The 23,948-nt window shown below is 43.3% G+C and overlaps 1 long non-coding RNA gene across 1 annotated transcript; it reads right to left on the minus strand.

The window, feature by feature from the left end:
- Nucleotides 1-1,677: 1,677 nt before the first annotated feature.
- LOC123364923 lies at nucleotides 1,678-22,625 on the minus strand. The gene is made up of 4 exons (XR_006577358.1): nucleotides 22,547-22,625; nucleotides 16,333-16,454; nucleotides 1,863-2,008; nucleotides 1,678-1,762 (listed from the first exon to the last, which is right to left on the minus strand). It is a non-coding gene; the product is annotated as an uncharacterized LOC123364923 (long non-coding RNA).
- Between the last annotated feature and the right edge of the window lie 1,323 nt (nucleotides 22,626-23,948).

Below are 23,948 nucleotides of genomic sequence, written 5' to 3' on the forward strand. Positions count from 1 at the left end.
AAGCTAATCTGGACAGCCCAGGAGAGAGAATAAAGTAGAAAAAGTGAGAACCAGCATCTTCTCATGGCTTCATGTTTCTCTGCACCAGCCCAGGTTTCTCTGCACCAGCCACAAGCTGGCTATTGGTCCCGCCCATATGCCAATTGGAGATAGTTGGAGTCCAGAACACTCCAGCCACTCCCCCTTCCCACTCTGGACACACCTGCTGCACTAGGGGCTGTAGGCAGGAAGGTGTGGGAGCTGGATATCTTGGCTCTGCACCTATTGGAGCCTTCCCCACATTAGGGACTCCTCAGCAGGAAACTTGGGGGAATTTTCCATTCCCTTTGCTCCACCGCAGCAGTGCAAAGGGAACAGACCAGGGCCAAGAATCAGCTCCAAATTATTGACTGTGGCCTTCTTGACCTTTGTGAAATAATATGTTAGGCCTCAGGCTGTGAAAATATCGAACACCACTATCGTACAGTGAATCTGAATCCAGCCTCCATGTGATCTCATGCATGATGATGCAGCAATGTTAGAGAGCCTCTCTAGGACTACAAGAAATGCAGTCCTCTTGCAGCTTCATTAACGTAATTGGAATCAGCACTTACATGGATTTACCACGACCGAAGTTGTTTCACAGGGATTGATTATGTGCTGTGTCCCTTGGAGCAGTATTTCAGGCTGAGGTCCCACTAGGATATAGGCAGATTGAACAAAAAACTGAAATAGCCCTAAAATATATATTGCTGTGGTGGTGCTTCTACATGAGGAAGGGCTGTGTTATCTTAAATATGATTTACGCACAACCAGTGTATTAATGTATCAGCTCTCTACTGCAGTTTCCCTTCATCTTCTAAGAAGTTTGTTCCTTTCTAAGGAACCGAAGAGAACTTCAGTATATTTTGTTTATTCTGTTGCTTTCACAAAAAATTTAGTTTCTGATTTTGTGGTTTTTTAAATAGAGGGGCGTTCTTACTGCACTGAATCGAAAGGCTATTTTAACAGAAATTTTCTTGGCTTTTAAAAAATATTGCTCACCATTTTGCAACAAATTTCATGACTGCCATATGCTCCACTACTGTCAAGATGCCCTCAGTGTGAGATTAGAGTATAGGGATATCAAGGTGATTTTAGGCCTCCTCTGTGACAGTGTATGATCCTTGGGTTGCTTAGCATCAAGGACAGTCTCATCATTCACAGCAGCTTGCAAGTCTCTTTAAATTGCACATTTCCAATAGTCCCTAGAGGTTGTTCTCACAGCTTGTGATTGCGGAGTATGGGAATATCCCAGATGCACTCCCTTTCCCCTGAACATGCCCCTTAAACTGGGGACTCCAAATGACTGGTGGATTTCTTTATATAGGAAGAATTTTCCAATGATTGGACAACTTTGCACTGTGAGTCAAGTGCAAAGCTGCTATAAGAGACTGAAAAATCTGATCCCCTTTTCTTTTCTTAAAGAGACTTTTAATTGGTTTGTTTTATGTAACATGGAATAGCAGAAATATTGAACATTTTGATTGTGCTACGGGTTCCCCAGTATGTGTCTTTAAACACACACACATCTACCCTCAAGCAAAGGGGCATTGCAGCTGTGACATTGGTGCTGGATTTTAGAAAGACAAGGTGGGTGAGGTAATATCTTTTATTGTACCAAACTGTGTTGGTGAGGAGACAAGCTCTCGAACTTATCCAGAGCTCTTCCTCAGGTCACAGGTCTGGATTTGTCTCATGCTGATGGGCGCTCTCACTGCCTTTATTTCAACTTATCCTTGATCTGGAAGAATATGCATATTTTCACCAGTGCAGCTACATCTGTGGCTAAAACTCCAGTCTAGATAAGGCCTTAGAGCAGCACCAAGGCCTTTCCAACTTACACTGGGGTCTGGGCTGGGGCAAAGAAATGGGGAGTCCCCTAAGCTTCCTTCCTCATGTTGCTGCCAGGAAGCTGGGCACAGAAGGGAAACTGTCCCAATATCTTCTGATATGGAGTTTTGTGTAGTGCAGAGCAAGCTTTTTGGTGCTGTAAAGTAATAATTAATATTGATATTTCTTGTAGGAGCATGATTAGAATGAATAAGAATACTTGAAAATGTCACTGTTCATGTTCAAAGTGAACTCAAATAGAATAGTTGTTTTCTTTAAATTAAACTAAAATAACAAATCCCTGCTTTTGCTTTGTATTTCAAAATAAATAAAAATAGTAAACTACAATTTACTTCTGACAGGGATCGTTTTTGCTTTTGTTCCAGGGTTTCCTACTTGCAGTGCTTTCTCATCTCTGTTGCAGAGTTTCATTATAGAATTTAAAAATCCTGACTAGAACAGAAGCAGACAAGATCCAGAGTAAAATGAGGAACCTAAATACATAAGGAATTTGTGACATGATTAATATAACCTTCCTGTTTGCTTTCAAGGAAACATATTGTGTTTTACATAAGAACAGCCATACTGCATCAGACCTGTGGTACAACTAGCCCAGTATCCTGTCTTTCGACAATGGCCAATGCCAGGTGTTTCAGAGAGATGAACAGAACAGGGCAATTATCAAGTGAAGCATCCCCTGTCATCCACTCCCAGGCCTGGTCTACACTACGAGTTTATCTCAAATTTAGCAGCGTTAAATTGAATTAACCCTGCACCCGTCCACACAACAAAGCCCTTTACTTCGATATAAAGGGCTCTTAAAATTGATTTCTGTACTACTCCCCGACGAGGGGAGTAGCGCTGAAATCAGCATTGCCATTTCGAATTAGGGTTAGTGTGGCCGCAATTCGACGGTATTGGCATCCGGGAGCTATCCCACAGTGCACTATTGTGACCACTCTGGACAGCAATCTGAACTCAGATGCACTGGCCAAGTAGACAGGAAAAGCCCCATGAACTTTTGAATTTTATTTCCTGTTTGCCCAGCGTGGACGCTGATCAGCACTGGTGACCATGCAGTCCCAGAATCAAAAAAGAGCTCCAGCATGGACTGTACGGGAGATATTGAATCTGATCTCTGTATGGGGAGATGAATCTGTTCTATCAGAACTCCGTTCCAAAAGACGAAATGCCAAAACATTTGAAAAAATCTCCAAGGCCATGATGGACAGAGGCCACAACAGGGACTCAACACAGTGCTGTGTGAAACTTAAGGAGCTGAGGCAAGCGTACCAGAAAGCCAAAGAATCAAATGGATGCTCATGGAGGGAGGGACGACTGACGACTGTAGCTATCTCACAGTTCCCGGACTCTCCGAAAACCATTTGAATTCTGGGCTGAGCTCCCAAACCCTGAAGGATCAAAAACATTGTTGTGGGTGGTTCAGGGTAAATGTTGTCAGCATTGGCCTGGAGCAGCGAACCATGGCCAGTGGGAGCCATGATCGGCCGGACCTGTGGACAGGGCAGGTAAACAAACTGGCCCGGCCCACCAGGGGCTTTCCCTACACAAGCAGCAACCCCAGTTTGAGAAACACTGGTGTAGATAGCCACCAGAAGGCCTAGGCACCACTTAAGCCTGTTCAGAGGTGAATTTCATTCAACCTGCATATTCTCCTCCCTGCACCCTACAGGGTAACTTTCTCTTTCCTGGCAGAAATCCTTTTGGATAATAGTTGTATGTAATTGTATAAGGAATTCGAGTTTGTACATTTTTGTTATCTTGGAACTTTTAAAATCAGAACTTTTCTGTGGTTTATAGGCATTCCTGGTACACTGTGCAAACCACAGCTCTGACACTGTTTGCATGTGATTGGATAAGCCTTTTCAATCATGCCCCCTAACCTAGAATTCTAAGCAGAGTTAATCTTATTCCTTTTCCTTGGAGGCTGAAGGTTACTTTCCCTCTTGTGGGACAGAGTGCATGAACTTCCTTTACAAAACAATTTGGGTGAAATCCTGGCCCCATTGAAGTCAATGGTAAAACTCCCACTGACTTCAATGGGACCTGGATTTCATTCTGTAAAACTGTCTGAATCTTATTAAAGAACACTTTATTAGAAACAGAGAAAGAAAAATCATATCAAAACTAAGGTTGTCAAGTGATTAAAAAAATTAATTGCGATTAATCGTGTGATTAAAAAAATTAACCGTGATTAACTGCACTGTTAAACAATAATAGAATGCCATTTATTTAAATATTTTTTGATGTTTCCTACATTTTCAAACGTGAGAACAGTCATTCACGTGGCACTGTTGTAGCCAGCATCACAAGATATTTACTTGCCAGATGTGCTTAAGATTCATATGTCCCTTCATGCTTCAACCACCATTCCAGAGGACATGTGTCCATGCTGAGGATGGGTTCTGCTCAATAATGTTCCAAAGCAGTGTGGACCAACGCAAGTTCACTTTCATCGTCTGAGTCATATGCCACCAACAGAAAGTTGATGTTCTTTTTTGGTGGTTCAGGTTCTGTAGTTTCCACACTGGAGTGCTGCTCTTTTAAGACTTCTGAAAGCATGTTCCACAGCTCATCTCTCTCAGATTTTGGAAGGCACTTCAGATTCTTAAACCTTGGGTCTTGTTGTAGCTATCTTTAGAAATCTCACATTGGTACCTTCTTTGCGTTTTGTGAAATCTGCAGTGAAAGTGTTCTTAAAATGAACAACATATGCTGGGTCGAGACTGCTATAACATGAAATATATGGCTGAATGTGGGTAAAACAGAGCAGGGGAAGTAGAATTCTCCCCCAAGGAGTTCAGTCACAAATTTAATTAAAACACATTATTTTTTTAACGAGCATCATCTGCATGGAAGCATGTCCTCTGGAATAGTGGCCAAAGCATGAAGGGGCATTACGAATGTTTAGCATATCAGGCATGTAATGCTGGCTAGAAAAGTACCATGCACAGGGCCGGCTCCAGACCCCAGCGCGCCAAGCGCGCGCTTGGGGCGGCATTTTGCCGGCAGGGCGGCAGGCGGCTTCGGCGGACCTTCCACAGTCATGCCTGTGGGAGGTCCACCGGAGCCGCGGGACCAGTGGACCTCCCGCAGGCATGACTGTGGAGGGTTCGCTGGTCCTGCGGCTCGGGTGGACCTCCCGCAGGCATGCCAGCGGATGCTCCACTGGAGCCGCGGGACCAGCGGAACCTCCGCAGGCATGTCTGCAAGAGGTCCCCCGGAGCCGCAGGACCGGCGACCGCCAGAGCACGCCCCCCGGAGCGCCGCCCTGCTTGGGGTGGCAGGATTCCTAGAGCCACCCCTGGCCATGCAGATGCCTGTTCTTACTTTCCAATGACATTGTAAATAAGAAGAGGGCAGTATTATCTCCCATAAATGTAAAAAAACTTATTTCTCTTAGTGATCGGCTGAACAAGAAGTAGGACTGAGTGGATTTGTAGGCTCAGAAGTTTAACATAGTTTTGTTTTTGAGTGCAGTTATATAACAAAAAATATCGACATTTGTAAGTTGCACTTTCACAACAAAGACATTGCACTATAGTATTTGTATGAGATGACCTAAAAAATACTATTTCTTTTGTTTATTTTTTACAGTGCAAATATTTGTAATAAAAATAATATACATGTTGATTTCAATTACAACACAGAATACAATATATATGAAAATTTAGAAAAACATCCAGAATATTTAATAAATTTAATTGGTATTCTATTGTTTAACAGTGCAATTAAAACTGGGATTAATTGGGATTAATTTTTTTAATTGCATGAGTTAACTGAGTTTAATCAACAGCCCTAATCAAAACATAAATTGGTTGAAAGCATGTCCAGCCTTATAATTCATCTAAACAGGTAAAAACTTATAGATAAGAAAGGAAAAATCAGAAAATAACCTGACCATATCTTTTAGCTTTCTGTCTCAGTCATTCATGGTCTAGCAATATCTAATCCTGGCTTTCTCACTGTCCAGCCTGCATTACCTCCCTCTGCTGGACAACATCCCCAACGTGCCCCTCAGCTACTAGGTAAAGGTGTAACCTTGCAGTACTATACTGACAAAGGAGTTTGCAGACACTTCTCATCTTAGGAAATATATTAACCTCCTTTTCCCTCAGCAAACAGGTGTGGTTTCTGTCTCCTGTCTTCTCCAAGGATAATTTCAAAAGCTTCTTTGAACTTGTTGAGGTGTCTGCTAATTATGCACATCTGGTCTTAGCTTAGTCATTGCTCAGAGTAAAGATAAATTTGTGTTTCTATTATTATTTTATAGTTATGTTATTGTAACATTAAGAGACCTTAGAATGGGCACTGTATAGACAAATATGAATACATGCTCCTTGACCTGCCGAGTTTACAATGTAAGAAGTCAAGTAACCTGCTGTATGAAAGGTTTTGGGGAAAGTATTCAATCAAATATATATATTTATAGATATATTGTACATATATTTGTAACTTTTAATTATTATAAACGAAGTGTCAACTACCCCCTTGTGCTCCTGTGTAGTGTGATATATTTTTGTTTGTTCCAGCCTTAAATTAGGCTGTAAGTAATTCTTGATATCTCAGCCCAAATTAGCTTTCTCTTTCCCGAGTGTGACTGTCTTTTCTGGATGAAATTCTTTTTGGATGCTAATTTAGTTTCCATTTACTTGACTCATGAGGCCTGAATCCCCACTGCTTTACACACTGCTTAGTTATATACGCCTGTAAAAAAAGTGATGAAAACTCTCTGCTCTCCTTTTTTACTGGTTCCGACCAACTCAATACAGAGTGGATGTAATATGCTTCTGTTCTGATAGGACAATTCTTTAGATTTTCTTTGTAAAGATGCAAATGACTGCATCAGGTACTGAGTGAAAGGCTTCCTTTATTTAAAAGGTGAATTAATTATTGAAGTTAAACAAACAAAAAACAAAAGGTGAAATTCTGTGCTATGCCTTTAAGAGGAACAGCTTAAAATTCACAGCCCAGTGGGAGGAGGATCTAAAAATGTCTTTTGGAGGAGCCAGTCTCACCAGTTTCTAGAAATTGCTCTGTCTAGTCTAGCAGTTCTCATTACTACTCTGACACTATTCTGTTTTCAGATAATATTAATTGCATTAATTAAAATAGCTGCAGTTTAGAAAATTAGTTGCAACAATGTATCATATCTTGTTTCTTCCCAGGCATTTATGGATAAAAGAAATACAGTGTCTCACCTGGAGTGCAGATTTGTCCTTGTCCATAATCTTAGGGACATATAACCCTCAGTTACTGAATTAATACACAGTGTAAAGTTCATAGCTAATATCTCTACCCCAACAGGGAGAATAACAATCCTCATATGATAAGAAGGAAGGAAATCTAAACTCATTGTGAGTTTCAGCTTGAACTAAAGAGCAATACAGCAACAGTTTATGCACTACAGTGTGAACCCCTCTTATTCACACACTATACTGATACGTCTCTTTTATTTTAGTTAATTTAGTGACTTGATTATCATAGGCTTCAACAACTTTAACATGGGGTGAGATGTTAAAAGGTTAGTGATACATGTCTCTCTGACATCTCATGGATACTTAGCTGTCAGCTCAAGCTCAACATGGCTAAAAAAGAGCTCTCAACCTTCCATCTCTCCCCCCCACCTCCTTTCTTGACCACTGTGGACCACACCACCATCCTGTTTGTCACTCAGATCCATAACTTGGGTGTCATCTTCGACTTGGACTTCTCTCTAGGTCGGTAGTGGGCAACCTGCAGCCCGCGGGCCACACGCGGCCTGTCAGGGTAATCAGATGGCGGGCTGCGAGATAGTTTGTTTACATTGACTGTCTGCAGGGAAGCAATGGCCAGCACGTTCTTGCGGCCTGTGCTGCTTCCCACAGCTCCCACTGGCTGGGAACAGCGAACCACGGCCACTGGGAGCTGCAGGTGGCCGTGCCTGCGGATGGTCAATATAAACAAACTGCCTCACGGCCCACCAGTGGAGTACCCTGCCTGGCAGGCTGCGTGCAGCCCGCAAGCCGCAGGTTGTCCACCACTGCTCTAGGTCATCACATCCATGTCTAAATCTTAACAATTCCCTCTGCATAACATCTCTAAGATACAGCCTTTCCTTACCATCCACCATCATAGCTAAAACTCACATCCAGGCTCTCATCATTCCACATCTCAATTACTGCACCATCCTTTTGTTTGGCTTAGACAAATGCAATCTTGCTCTGCTCATATCCACATAGAATACTGCGGCAAAGATAATTTCCTAGCCCTGTTGTTCTGAAAACGTCTCCCCTTTCTGCTTCCATCCACTGGCTCCCCCTTCTCTAGTGCATCAGACATAAGCTATTTGTCCTCATGGGCGGCATGGTGCATAGGCTGGGGAAGGCTATGCCTCCCCAAACAGTCCGGTGTGGCCCTGCTCACACTCCTCCCTGAAGCCCTGCTTGCCCTTCCCCCTTGGCCCCAGCCCAGGCAGGCTGCTCCTCTTCAGGGAAGTCTGCTGGGGCTGGAGCTAGGGCGGTTGGGACTTGGTGTGGTTGGGGCTGCCCAGCACTGGGGGGCCCTGGGTGCTGGGACTGCACCACCTGGCACTGGGGGGTGGGCTAGAAGCACTGGGACTGCCTGCCCTGTGCTTGGGGGCAATGGGGAGGGGTGCGCCGTGCACCCACCCTGTGCTCAGGGGCTGGAGGGGGGCATGTTCTGCCCACCCGCCCTGCACTCAGAGGCCGGGGGGAGCCATGCACCTCCCACCCACCCTGCACGCAGGGGTGGGGGCTGCGCACCGCCGACCCTGTGCTCGCAGGCTGCTGCGCACCACCCACCCAGCATTCTGGGTCTGGGGTGGGAGGGGAGCTAGTGGTCACAGGGAAGGGGGGGCTCCGGTGGGGGAAGGAGGATGGGTCCTCGGGCGGGGCCAGCTGGGGGCTAGCCTCCCCCAGCCGGCAATTCACCCACCACCCATGCTTGTCCTCATTTCCCAAATCCTAGGCTTCACGGCATACTCCAGCCTACCTAACATCTTTCATTCACTGTTGAGAAGCCAACTCTCACCTCTGATTGGCCCAAAATACTGGTCTCCATCACCCACTTATAAAAATCTGAAACAAGCTTCATGCTTTCTCCCATGCTGTCCCTCACACTTGGGAGAAGCTCCCCATAAATATCTGCAAAGGCACTTCATTATCCTCCTTCAAATCCCTTCTTTATACTCTCCTTTGCTGTGATGCCTACAAAAAACTTGACAATAGACCATGGCCTATTACCACAACCAATATTGTCCCATTGTTTTCTTGTACTTCCCCATTCATCAGTCTCTATCCACTAGTTGTTGCTAGTCTCATACTTAGATTGTAAGCTCTCCCGGGCCGGGACCATATTTTTTGTTCTATGTTTGTACAGCCCCTAGCACAGTGGAGTTCTGGTCCATGATTAAGGGGCTACAGTAACACAACTAATAATAATAATTCATAAAGAAGTCAAAACTGTGTGCACAATCCAATGCCATACCAAACATTATAGCGGTAAGATTTTTTTTACATTTCCTTAATCATACTTCAAATAAGATGAGGTTGCTATATAGTACTGTTTACACAACAGGGCTTATGGTGATCAAGTCTTTCCACAGATTAATTTTTCACAGTGTGTTGATTTTAGAACCTACTATTACTACAAGAGAATGTCTATTATTAAAAGATAGAATTTGATTATATCACATAAATTTTGAAAGCCTGTACATTCAGATTTGGTATATTGTACAAACCTGAGAAGTGTGGACTTTTGGAGAACAAATGCATTTTAGATCATTTTCATGTTCTGCTTCATTTACGTGTGTGTGTGTGTGTGTGTGTGTTCCTATAAGTCAGTACTGTGCTGTACAGGCCAATTGCTTGTAAGTAACCACTGTCAAAATATGTGCTAGGGACTGGTTCCAGCTTTTCAGTTTCATTATGCTATCTCCATATATATAAGTTTAAATTTAGCCAAGTTACCTTATGGCAATGTAGAACACTACATCCAGTACTTTAGGGAATATTTTGTGTTAACATCTGCAGTAAATTATTTTAATTACACTCATTCCTATGCTGTCAGATTCATAAGTCATTTTCTGAAAGTATGTTATTTTCATTTTTTTTAAAGTTACAAAATATATAAAACATCATGCTAAAAATGTGTGTTGATCTAAATACGACTGAACAAATTCTTAGGATGCCCTACAGTTTACCTACAAAATAGAGAACAATTTTATACTGCAAAAGGGTCCTAACTTCTGCAAAAAATACACAAGATGGAGCTTTTTTCTGGTATACTAGAATAATTCTGCCATGACTTGCATTTTATGTGTTAGGGCTCTTATCTTTCTTATAGAAGTTACTATATGGCTTAGGCCTTGTCTACACTACAAGACTATTTCGAATCTACTTAAGTCGAATTTGTGGATTCGACCTTATGAAGTCGAATTTGTGTATCCACAGTAAATACACTAATTCGAATTTCTGAGTCCACAGTAACGGGGCTGGCGTCGACTTTGGAAGCGGTGCACTGTGGGAAGCTATCCCACAGTTCCCGCAGTCCCCGCTGCCCATTGGAATGCTGGGTAGAGCTCCCAATGCCTCCTGGGGGAAAAATGTGTCGAGGGTGCTTTTGGGTAACTGTTGTCATTGAACCGTCAATCACGCCCTCCCTCCCTGAAAGCTCCGGCGGGAAATCTGTTCGCGCCCTTCTCTGGTCGGTTACAGCGCGGACACCACAGCACTGCGAGCATGGAACCCACTGCGATCATCGCTGCACTTATGGCCGTTGTCAACTCCTCGCACCTTATCGTCCACCTCTTCTCAGTCAGCTGCTGAGAAATCGGGCGAGGAGGCTCCGGCAGCGCGGTGAGGACAGGAATTCACAGAGTGGCGCAGACCTCTCACAAAGCAGGGTACGCCGCGCCGTGGAGATCATGGTGGCAATGGGTCAAGTTCATGGTGTGGAACGGCGATTCTGGGCCCGGGAAACAAGCACGGACTGGTGGGACCGCATAGTGCTGCAGGTCTGGGATGAATCACAGTGGCTGCGAAACTTCAGGATGCGTAAGGGCACTTTCCTTGAACTCTGTGACTTGCTGTCCCCTGCCCTGAAGCGCCAGGACACCCGGATGCGAGCAGCCCTGAGTGTGCAGAAGCGAGTGGCCATAGCCCTCTGGAAACTTGCAACGCCAGACAGCTACCGGTCAGTAGCGAACCACTTTGGCGTGGGCAAATCTACCGTGGGGGTTGCTGTGATTGAAGTAGCCCACGCAATCGTTGAGCAACTTCTCTCAAAGGTAGTGACTCTCGGAAACGTCCAGGACATCATAGATGGCTTCGCCGCGATGGGATTCCCAAACTGCGGTGGGGCTATAGATGGGACTCACATCCCTATCCTGGCACCAGCCCACCAGGCCAGCGAGTACATTAACCGAAAGGGCTACTTTTCAATGGTGCTGCAAGCACTGGTAGACCATAGGGGACGTTTTACCAACATCTTCGTTGGGTGGGCGGGCAAGGTTCATGATGCGCGTGTGTTCAGGAACTCTGGTCTGTTTAAACGCCTCCAGGCAGGTACTTTCTTCCCGGACCACAAAATAACGGTTGGGGATGTGCAGATGCCTACAGTGATCCTCGGGGACCCAGCCTACCCGCTAATGCCCTGGCTCATGAAGCCCTATACAGGCGCCTTGGACAGAGAGAAGGAACTCTTCAACTACCGGCTGAGCAAGTGCAGAATGGTGGTGGAGTGTGCTTTCGGACGTCTCAAGGGGAGATGGCGGAGCTTACTGACTCGCTCGGACATCAGCGAAAAGAATATCCCCGTAGTTATTGCTGCTTGCTGTGTGCTACACAATCTCTGTGAGAGCAAGGGCGAGACCTTTTTGTCCGGATGGGAGGTTGAGGCAAATCGCCTGGCTGCAGTTTACGCTCAGCCAGACACCCGTGCCGAGAGAATATCCCAGTGGGAAGCGCTGTGTATCCGGGAGGCTTTGAAAGCAAGTTTCCTCGGAGAGCAGGGTAACCTATGACTCTCCACTTGCTTTCAAGAGAAACTGACCCTGGGCTTGTGTCTGTATGTGTCGATTTCGATCTGCGGTTACATACCCCGTTCTCCAAGTTTCCCCCACTTCTAAAGCACGTTTTAAAGCAAATTAATTGTTACACTCATTATTAATAAATCTTTGTTTTACTTTGCATTTCTGTTCAGGTGTTGAAACATGGACGCATACTGTGCTGGGCACGGTGTGCACTGATGTACAGACCGCTTGTTCCATAGAGGAATGACATCCTCCTGCTCCTACATAGGTCTCTGGGGTGGGGGACGGTTGCAAGTGGTTGTGCATGAAGGGGAGGGATTGCAGGAAGGGGTGGGTTTGCAGGAAGGGGTGAGTGGTGCCTTCTTTGGATAGGGGTTTGGATGACGGCAGTGGGCTGCGGGTTTGGGCGTAGGAAGGGGTGAGGGGTGTGGGGGAAGGGTGAGTATCTGTCCGTGGATGAGGGCTCTTGTTGGGGCTCAGGGCAGCGGAGAGGCTCGTTGCTACGGTGGAAGTGCATGGTAAGGGCAGCGTGCCTTAACATTAAGGGGGTGGCAGGCGCTAGGACCCTGGACAAGCATACACATCACAGAATGACCCGGGGCAGCATACACCACACAGAGTGACCCTGGTGCCTACTGACTGCAGTGTGTGTGTGCCCTGCAGTTGATCATGGCCCCAAGTCTGTACCCTGGTAATGTAGGCTATACCGTGCAATTATAAATCCCCTCCCCCCCCATACACAAAAAAATCCTCTGACACGAAAGACGTGACCGAAACAGTGAATAACAGCAAACAGCTTTTAATAATCTAATACACAGTGGGGGGATGAAACTTGGATTTGGGACTGGGTGAGCCTGTAAGGGAAGCACTTCTACAAATTTATAGCGTGAGAGGTGTGTGGTACATTAGCACTATGCAGTGGTGCAGTGACAGTTCTCACGGCCCCTACCGCCCCTCCGTCTTGTACTTTTGGGTGAGGGGGGGCAGGACTTCTTGGCGGGGGAGGGCGGTTGCAGATACACTGCAGGGGGGCTCTGTCCTCCTGCCTGCGGTCCTGCAGAACATCAACAAGGCGCCGGAGCGTGTCCATTTGCTCCCTCATTAGCCCAAGCAGCGTTTGAGTCGCCTGCTGGTCTTCCTGCCGCCACCTATCCTCCCGTTTGATGTGTGTGCGATGCTGTTGACATAGGGTCTCCCTCCACTGTCTCTGCTCTGCCGCCTCGGCTCTGGAGCAGGCCATCAGTTCCGCGAACATCTTGTCCCTAGTCTTTTTCTTTCGCCGCCTAATCTGCGCCAGCCTCTGCGAGGGGGATGCCGGGGCAGTCCGGGAAAGAGCCGAAGCTGTGTGATGGGAAAAGTAACTGATTTCCTTGAAGAGATACATGTTTGCGAACAGTGAACACAGTCTAGTCAGTTTCTCTGAACAAGACCATACAGGGCAACAAGTCTCACGAGATCTCAGGACAAGTTCGAGATTTCGGAATACGCTCTCATTGCCTGCGGCATTGCACAGGAGAGCGGACAAGTGGGGAGAGACAGCTGAATCCGTCTAGCAGACAGTCCTGGTAAGCCTTACAGTACATTCTGCTTATCAGTTAATGGATAGCTGTGCCCTCCCGCTAAAGGCAATCTGGAAATCATATACTCTGACCCTTTTCCAGCCACTCCCGCCAGTGCACGGGAAAGATCAATGTATGCTTTTCCTATGTGGCCTACAACACGTGGCTGTTAAGCGAGGGTCATTGTTATGCAAAGTAAAAGTCAACCATTCACAACAGTAACAATACACTAATTGCCCTAATTAGATGCAGCATTTCATGAATGAGATCACCCTGATGCGGGTCCCTCGGAGTCACAAAGAGCGGATGCTAAGGGAAGCCCTGCAGAGACCAGGACCATATGCGGCCATGCTTGTGGAGGCGATGATTCCCATCTACATAAGGATGTCCTGGCGCGGAAGAGTGTGCTTCCACGGAGCACCCAACAAGGCACCCCTCCCCAGGAACCTCCTGCGGAGGCTTTTCGAGGACCTAAATGAGACCTTTCTTGAATTGTCCCTGGAGGATTATTGTTCAATCCCTATATGTGTGGACCTACTTTTCATATAGTTTTTCATTGAAAATTTTATATATAGTATTTCTATTTTTTTATACCTGTTTTATAAAAAATAAATGTTTACATGTTTATAGCACTTACCGCCTGATCCTTCCCCTGATTCAGAGTCCGGGTTAACGGCCGGGGAGGGTTGGTAGGGGATCTCTGTGAGGGTGATGAAGAGATCCTGGCTGTCAGGGAAAGCGGTATTGTGTTCGCTGTCGCCTGCGCCGTCCTCCACAGACCCTTCCTCATCTTCCCCATTGGCGAACATCGAGGAGGAACTGTCCAGGTTCACTATGCCATCCACTGAGTCCACGGTCACTGGTGGGGCAGTGGTGGCAGACCCACCTAGAATGGCATGCAGTGCCTCGTAGAAGCGGCATGTCTGGGGCAGGGCTCCGGAGCGTCCGTTTGCCGCTCTGACTTTTTGGTAGCCTTGTCTCAGGTCCTTGATTTTCACGCGGCACTGCATTGCATCCCGGCTGTATCCTTTCTCTATCATTGCTTTGGAGACCTTCTCGAAGGTCTTTGCATTCCGCTTGCTGGAGCGCAGCTCCGACAGCACAGACTCCTCGCCCCACACACCGATCAGATCCAGGACTTCCCGGTCTGTCCATGCTGGGGACCTCTTTCTATTCTTGGATTGGCCGGACTCCTCTGCTGGAGAGCTCTGCATTGTTGCAGGTGCTGCGGAGCTCGCCCCAATGTCCAGCCAGGACGTCAGATTCAAAGTGCCCAGACAGGAAAAGGAATTCAAATTTTCCCGGGTCATTTCCTGTGTGGCTGGTCAGAGAATCCAAGCTCCAACTGCTGTCCAGAGCATCAACAGAGTGGTGCACTGTGGGATAGCTCCCGGAGCTACTAAGTTCGATTTGCATCCACACCTAGCCTAATTCGAGCTAGCCATGTCGAATTTAGCGTTACTCCACCTGTCGGGGTGGAGTACCGAATTCGAACTAAAGAGCCCTCTAGTTCGAATTAAATGGCTTCCTGGTGTGGACGGTTGAGCGGTTAGTTCGAATTAACGCTGCTAAATTCGAATTAAAGTCCTAGTGTAGACCAGGCCTTAGTATTGTATTGTTGTAGACTCTCTGAGGTAGGAGCTGTCATTCCTTTTATGAGTATGCAGTGCCCAGCATAATGAGACTCCAGTCCTGGGCACTGCTGTAATATTTACTTATTTAAATTAATATATAATAGATGGGGACCTACGTAGCTAGAGGCACCCATCATATGCTCTGTGCACCTAGCTCATAGATGAAATCACACAAAGTAAAAAAATCACTGACCAGGAATTTAACCACTATTCTGTTCTATATAGGGTTTTATACCTCACTCATCACTATAACCATGTCTCAGCCCAACCCCTCAAAGTCTAAGAAAATATAGGCTTTGTAGCATGCCCAGTAAGTGAAGAAACCCAGGCTCTGGCAGAACAAGGTAGGACTCAAATTCCAAAATCGAGGACCCTTCACAGAGAACATACTGCCAGCAACTCCCTCTCATTTAGGTCTCGATCTTGTGCCCAATGAGTCAATGATCTTTGCTGATCTCAACTGATAGTGGGCCACTAGGGGAGAGGTGATATTCTCATTTATTAAATCATAATTAATAGTAATTTGTTTATATTCAGATCAGTTCTTCCTGTATCTCTTGGCTCTCTGGTCAAAACAAAGGCTAAAATCAGTACAAGTGAAATGCATCAGACTAAAGTTTCTGTAGCCAATTGTGAATGACAAGGATGACAAGCTTTTCTAATTGAATTCCTTTTCTTGTTAATATTTCATACAAGTGAAAACACCTTAGTGGGAGAATGAAGAAAAGAAGATAAAAACAGGAATAAGGTTGTCTATTAAGATGCAAAGATAAATACAAACTATTTGCTTCGTTCTCGCTTCTTTGAGTTACAAATTTTTCACCGTCATGGAAATGCTTTTCATCTTCCCTGAAATTCATCACAATGGCACTCAGTTGATAAATATATTCATCACAGTGGTGTATATACAAGAGATTCCTGTCTTCTGTCTCAAGCTCTTTATCTCTTAAGATGATAAAAGTATTTGTCTGAGAAGAGTTTACATATATCTTTGTGGCTCTAGGCATACATAAATTATTAAAGGTATTCATAAATATTTCTAATCAGAGAAAAGTCAGATTTTTAAAAAGGTGAATTTCCTTTATGAGATTGTATTTCAGTTAACAGCAGCAAGAAATTAACATAAAATGTGAGTAAATTACATTTGTCAAGATGTGTGTTTCTAAGCTGTGCTCAGATAATGTTCTCATTTTAGGAGGTAAAATATGAAAGAGGAAACAAAAAGTTTACTTACCTTTTTCTCAGAGGTAGATTTCCAGTTCCACTACTGAAGTGTAGTAATACTTACAGAACCAGTCCATTAGGTGCTCATGTGTGGGAAGTGCAGTGGCCCTCCACAGTAGTGATTTCAGCAACCTGTAAATGTATTTTTAAAAATAAAAAGTTGTAACCAAATTTCTCAGTATGAGGCCATTCAGCTGTGTATTTTGTATAACATTCAGTTTTGTTCATCTTTACACCATTCCTTTACAACATGAGACATTTGTCCACATTTCCATTGCATCTGTTACTACAGTAGCTAGGTGACAAATTGATCTTCATTTCTTCCTATTAGTAATACTGTATTACATTCATATAGGGGCTAATTTTCAGGGGAGGCTGAGCACCTGCAGCTCCTGTACACAACTGGAGTTCTGGATACTCTCTCCCTCTAAAAATTAGGCTCAGAGTGCTCATCATCCCAAAGGATCCTGAAGTGCTTTATAAACTAATGTACAAACTATAAATAGGAATCACTTTGCCCATAACTGAAATCAAGCCACCTTTAAAGGAAAATACAAAAAGTATGTAATAGTGCATATGCAGCTGAATCTGCAGGTGAAATTTACTTGGCCATAAAATGTTTTAACACAGGGGTTCTCAACCTTTTTCTTGCTGAGGCCCCCTTCAACTGTCTGTAAAAACTCCAAGGCCCAGCAGGGGTTGGGGTAAAATCAGGGCTCCGGGGGGATCCTTGGGCATAGGCATAGTTTTACTTCTATTGCGGGGGGGAGGGCAAGGGCTGACGGGGCTTGAGCTAGCTCCGCACAGCGGGGTCCAGAGAGGGAGTGCCATCTCCACCCCCTGACTCACTCAGGAGGCCACCCAGCCTGTCTGGGCTGTGTGGGGGGATGCAACCAAAAAATATAACTCAAAGTGGAGACTCAATTTAAAAAGTTTGAAAATCACTCAGGGTGCAGGGAGGGGATAGCTAGTGGCTGTATGCTGGCAGGGGAGTAGCTTGGGGTGCAGGCAGGAGGTAGCTAAGGGCTGTGTGTGGGTGGCAGGGGCTTCCCAGTGTGGCTCCCAGCTTCAACGGGGGTGGGGAGGAGGGCACTGAGGATCCCAGCTTTAGCGGGGGTTCCTCTGGGGATCCTGGCTTCAGCACCCTGTGTGTAGTGGCACAAATTGCTCCGCTACATTGGCATCAGTCCCACACTGCTCCTGGCTTTGGAGTGGGGGTGCCAGGTTTCAGTGGCAGGGCCCCGCAGCCCCCTTGAAAGCGCTCACAGATACCTGGTTCAGAACTGCTACTCTACACAGAGGTGAATTTCTTCCTAAGTGGGAAGAAGGTCACCTGCTAATCCACTAAAACCATTTAAGGTAGCACCCACTGTTTTGATGCCTCCATTCCAAGTACTGACCCAGCCTGAAAATATTTAGTTTGCAAGATTACAGCCCACAAGGTTTGCCTTTTTTTTTAATTTAATTTAATTTTCATCTAGTTTGGTAAAGTGACCATTATGTGATACATTGGGCAGGGCAAGAAAGCTATTTTCAAGGTATTTGCCTTGAGTCTATGAATATAGATTAAAGGCAAACTCATATGAAGGTCTGGGTCTTTATATATAGAATGATTATATTCATGATATCTAAGTTGTTAGATATGTTTGAGGGAAATGGTGCACAGAAGGTGCCAAATTCTAACAGCTATTATGTCTTAGGCCTGGTCTACACTAGGAAATTAGGTCAGCATACCTACGTTACTTGGGGATGTGAAAAATCCACCACCCTAAGTGATGCGTTAAACCAGCCTAACCCCTAGTGTAGCCAGGAGAATTTTTCCATCAACCTAGTTATGCTTCTTGGGGAGCTGGAGAACCTACACCGAGGGGAGAAGCCCTCCTATGGGCATAGTGTCTTCACTGAAGCGCTACTGTAGTGCAGCTGTAACACTTTAAGTGTAGACAAGCTCTTAGATGTCCTCCCTGCAACCCAGTAAGCTCAATGGCTTGTTTTCACTCTGATAATTATTAATTGGATTCCTAGGAATAATTTTGATTTTACAGCTAGTTAGTACAAGTATATATGGTAGTGTAAAAAATCTTTTATTATCAGAGTCCCAAATGGGATTTGCAACTTTTTCCAATTAATGTTTGCACTAGCTTTCCAGATTTGTTCAATGCTGAAAAACAGCACAAAGCATTATGGATGAAGTTCTCCCTGTGCTGAAGGCCAGCAGAATGTTTATGTATCCCTTACATCCCTTGTAGACCCTAATGAGATCTTGTGCTGGCTGTCACTGAACAAGAGTGAATTTCACTCTATGGAGAACAAAACATTATCTGTAACTTAAACCAGCAAAGTAAACAAAATTTCTACTAAGAAAGTTCAAACTAGAACAAAGTTACTTTTGTAAAATAATCTGGCCCTATTGTCACATATGCCTTTTACTGTCAGAACTGCCAGTACCCTGGTAGTATTTGCTTTGTTCCGCTTGTATTTCAAACATCCAACACCATCCTCTGCACCAAAATGCAGATGATGCCATTGTTCATCGCTGATTTCTTTCTCTGTCTTCTCACTTTTCTCTCACCTTTATTGGAAAGAGGAATTTCCTTGTAGATGGTGCAAGACTATGGAGTGACTATCAAGGGAACTCATGCCTGTGTGGCAGCCCCTTTGCACCAGCTAAAGTGGTGCAAAGGGCCCTCAGGGTTGCCCTAGCTTGCTCTAGGAGTTGAACTGGCCCCTTGAATAAGGAAGACATAAGCCACTACCTTCCGTCCCTGTACCAGGGCAGAGATGAAACTGGCCCGAAGAGCACCTACGTTCTATTTTGAGAGGCACTTTAGATGATAGACTAGGTCAGATAGATTACACCATTATGGTATCCATTACGGTTCCATTACAACTAGAAACTATGAAGGTCAAATGATTAAAAAACAAATTGGTAGAGTCAGAGTTACAAAACTTGTGTTGGATTTTGACAGACAAAGTATTTCAATGCACTATGAAAACCTTGTGATGATGCTGTTATAAAATTAGAATGATTTACACTGGAAGACTAGATTCCTGACAATGCCAGTATATATTGCAGTGATGTATACACCCTGGTGATATGAGATTATAAAGTTTAATTGATTTCAGATCCATTCTACTCTGTGCAAAAATGAAATCAGTCCTTACTAGATACAGGGGGATAGTCTAGTGGTTGGAACATGGCACTAGAAATCTGGTCTTATTCTATTGTATTCCTAGCTGTCAGTGACACACCTTGTGTAAGTCACTTAAACTTTCTGTGCTTGTTTACTCATCTAAAAAGTATAAAAATAATAAATACCTATTGTGCAGGTTTTTGCCAGGTGTAAGTAATGTTTATGCAGTGCTTTAAAATCCTTTGAAAAGGTGCACTTTTATCAACAAACGAAACCAATCACAAAAACTGTTAATATAGTACAGACAAACTCACAAAATAACTCATACATGAGGCTTCTACAGAATCTTTATACATTCAGTCCCCTTATGTCTTTCAATTGCAGCACATATGGTCCTGTTTCAAAAACAATGGATAATGTTACATATCATGGGATAAGATTTCAGCATGGGGTTTAACATTAATATGAATAGGAGCCATGTAGTCAGATCCTTGCGCGCTTGGCTAAAAGTGTGCCCTTAGGTGTGCTGCATTGCTATTTACAAAATTGGTTATATAAGGATGTTGTGGAATTTTCTAACTTTTGTGGATTCAAAAATCTTAATGTTATCAGTGCCACTTTTTCTTATTTTATATATACTTCAAATCCAAAGCACTTTCAAAATCCTGTTAAGGTTGCTAAGAGACAACAGTATAGTTATCTATCATATCATTTAAAAAAACAAAGCACTTATAATAAAAAATAGAATATAGTTTAGGCTGACCTAAATTGTATGACGTCTGCATAACAAACAAGAAACGCTTATTTCCTCACAACCACCTTAACTCTGATCTATGCAATTTTGAGATTTTATATGTATTATTTCTAGGGGTTTTTTATTTGAGAATCAAAATATTTTATTCTTAAGTGATACTGTCAAGTGGGAAACATTAATGTATTTATCAAATTCTATATTTTTGTTAAAGTACTAAGACTTATTTCTTGAAACTATTGTTTATCGAATTTAATAAGAAAAGTGTATATCATTAGTGAAAAATATGTAAGGTGGATTTGAAGTTGATCTACATGTCAATTTGTATTTTGTCTGTGTGTATATAATATGTATATAATGCCACAATCCTGCAAACACTTATGCATGTCCCATTAACTACACATTTACTTAAATTTAAGCATATAGGTGTTTCCAAGATCAGTTTTGCAATTTTTATGTTTAGTTTTGTAAAGACTTTTGTCTTGTGTTTATATTTTGTGTTTACTGATGAAAGAAATGCAATAATTTTAGTACCTATGCTGACTCTGTGCCCAACAATGAATTTCATGTATTGTGAAAGAACTTTTTTCCATTTAGGAAGAGAACCCTCTTCCTCATATGCCTTTTTGTATGCATATTCCCATCTCAATGTTTTGTTAGTATCTAAAAACCTCTCTCTTTCCCCTTTTATTAGATGTATTCAGAGAGATTTGCAATGCTTCCTAAATACCTGTTTTAGTGCCTCTTTCCTATGGGTTAAGAAGTTACGTTACATAAAACCTACATGCATTCACTAGGTGAACTGGTCAGATAATATGGACTCAAGTGACACACAGTTCTATCTATCTTTCACCACATAAAACCACACCAATATCACCCTGAAGGCCCAGTGCCTGCATGAGATCAGCTTCTGGATGAAGAAAAGGTGTCTGAAGCTGAACCTGAGTAAGACAGAGCTGATGGGGTGGGAAGAGGAAAGCATTGTAAAGAGTTTACAGCCATAGAGCAGTCTCCTTTGGTTGAAGGTACACATCCACAATTGGTCAACTACTTTGTCCGTAGTTTAGGAATACTCTTGGATTCCTCGTTAACACTGTCATGCTTGGCTAGGAAACGTCATCCCTTCCTGATGGATGATGGTCTGGCTTCTGTTATTCACGCCTTTGTCCAGGATAGATTGATTTAATTCAAAGTGATTTAAATCAATAAGTAGAAAACCTTGATTTAAAATATCAGAGGGGTAGTCGTGTTAGTCTGGATCTGTAAAAGCAGCAAAGAGTCCTGTGGCACTTTATAGACTAACAGACGTATTGGAGCATGAGCTTTCATGGGTGAATACCCACTTCGTAGGATGTATTCACCCACGAAAGCTCATGCTCCAATACGTCTGTTAGTCTACAAGGTGCCACAGGACTCTTTGCTTGATTTAAAATGTATTTTAATCTTTTTGCATTTGTTTAGTTTTGTAGTTATTTTCCTAAAGAAAGGTGGATTATCATTGATTGGTAACCATTAAAGCATGTTGATTTGCGACTAAATATAATCTTTACACAAATGTTTTATGTCAGAAAATGGTGAATAATATTTAATTACTAGACAATAATTTTTAACTCATCATTTGTGTCAAGCTGCATTTGGATGTACATTAGTAATCACTTAAAATGCACAAAACAGCTTTTCAAAATTATTAGTTAACTAAGACTACTCTAAATGTGCTGGACAAATAAGATCAAAAGATCAGAAGCCAGACCATCATCCATCAGTAGTTGACCAATTGTGGATGTGTACCTTCAACCAAAGGAGACTGGACAAAGCTTATGTAGTTAGTGAATTGAATTGATTTTTCTGATGTCCTTCAAGATTAGAACTAGTAGAGCTCATCTTTCCACACCTCATTTTAATCATAGATGGCAAGAGGAAAACAAGCTATCCTGCTTTTTCAACTCCCGACTGGTTTATCAACTTTGAAAAAAATAATTGAACTGAACTAACTGGATAAATTGAAATGAAGAAAACATTTTCTCTCCACCTGCTGAACCAGCTACTGCTTTCAAAAGCTTGTTTAGCACTTCAACAAACTCTGATTCCAGGTACTTAGCCAGTGATTTCCACACGTTTCATGGTTTGACGGCCTTTAAAACTGGCAGCAAACGTACTGCTTGACTACGATTTTTTAATTTAATTGAAATTACTTGAATAGATTATAGTAAGTTTGGGCTTTACTATAGGTTGTCATAATTTCAAATTTAATTTTAGATCGACTTTTTAAAAAAATGAACTTAACTTGAATCAGAAAAATCCATTTTAAATAAAAATCATTTTTAAAAATTGTTTTTTACCCACTGTGCCTTTATCACTTCTTGGCTGGCTACAGCAATGAAATATACCAGGTCATGAGGCCTTCAGCTCTTAGAAAACTCCAACCAGTACAGAATGTTGTAGCGTGTCTCCTAGGCAACATAGGCTATTGCAAAAACATCTGACTTGTCCTCCATTCCCTATACTGGCTTCTGATAGAATTTCAAATCTAGTTCAAAATCTCTGCCCTTATCTTTACGTCACTCAGTGACTTGGGCTCAGGATATCTAAGGGCTCACTTACACGGTGCCTTAGTGTACCATCAGGGATGTAAATTCTACTGCCCACCAGAGTGTCGTGCACTAACTGGCATGGGTGGAGCTTGCTGATGTACACTAAAATTTCTTTAGTGTACATTACTGTAGTCCTATTTCCAGCAGTACTCTATTTACTGCCTAAAGTACTGGGATGAAGACTCTGGTTGATAACTATGCTTATCTGGCTCAATGGAATTAGCTATAATAAGAATATAGCTCTTCTGTGTGTGAGAGAAAGAGAACATTTCTCAGGAGCTGGTCTGAGAGTGTGGAATGAACTCCTCTGGGAACTAAGGACTATCACAAACTTTTCCACCTTCCTTGCTAAGTGCAAGGCTCCTTTCTTTGACCTTCTTTAACATAAATACATAGCAACATATATATTAAAAATACCCAGCTCCTAAAAATAGCCCCTTTTCGGTACGTCTGAGGCCCCTGGAAAATAAGCATCATATCAGAGACCTAACATGTCTTAACATAGGACTCTGCAAAATCTAGAACTAACCCTGAGCATTCATAGTTAAATAACAAAGCTATTTGTTCATGCTTGTGCCTAGAGGCTCTTTCCTCTAAAACCTTACCAAATCAGGACATTCCACTGCATGTACTTTTCCCTTTGGGGAGAGGATAAGAGAAGTAAGACATGACAGACGTCAAGTATCAGAGGGGTAGCCGTGTTAGTCTGGTTCTGTAAAAAGCAACGAAGAATCCTGTGGCACCTTATAGACTAACATGTATTGGAGCATAAGCTTTCATGAGCGAATACCCACTTCATCAGATGCATGTGTTTTCACCCACGAAAGCTTATGCTCCAATACATCTGTTAGTCTATAAGGTGCCACAGGACTCTTTGTTGCTTTTTACATGACAGATGTTAATCAAGATGCTGAGATATAATGGTGATGAGTGCAGTTTAAGTAGCTCCTTCTCACTTCGGTGACCACCTGGAGCTCAGCTGTATTGGGCTAAATGGGGCCACTGGTGGAGTGAGATGCTGTTGAATATAAAGAAAGAGCTTGGTATTTGACCCTAAATGAATCCCAAGTTAGAGTTTGGTTATTTTCAATAAAAGTTTCACAAAGTATTGGTTTCTTCCCGCATTACTTAACTTCTCTGACAGTCTCTG

This window comes from Mauremys mutica, chromosome 2 (genome assembly GCF_020497125.1).
Source record: "Mauremys mutica isolate MM-2020 ecotype Southern chromosome 2, ASM2049712v1, whole genome shotgun sequence".
NCBI lineage: Eukaryota > Metazoa > Chordata > Testudines > Geoemydidae > Mauremys > Mauremys mutica.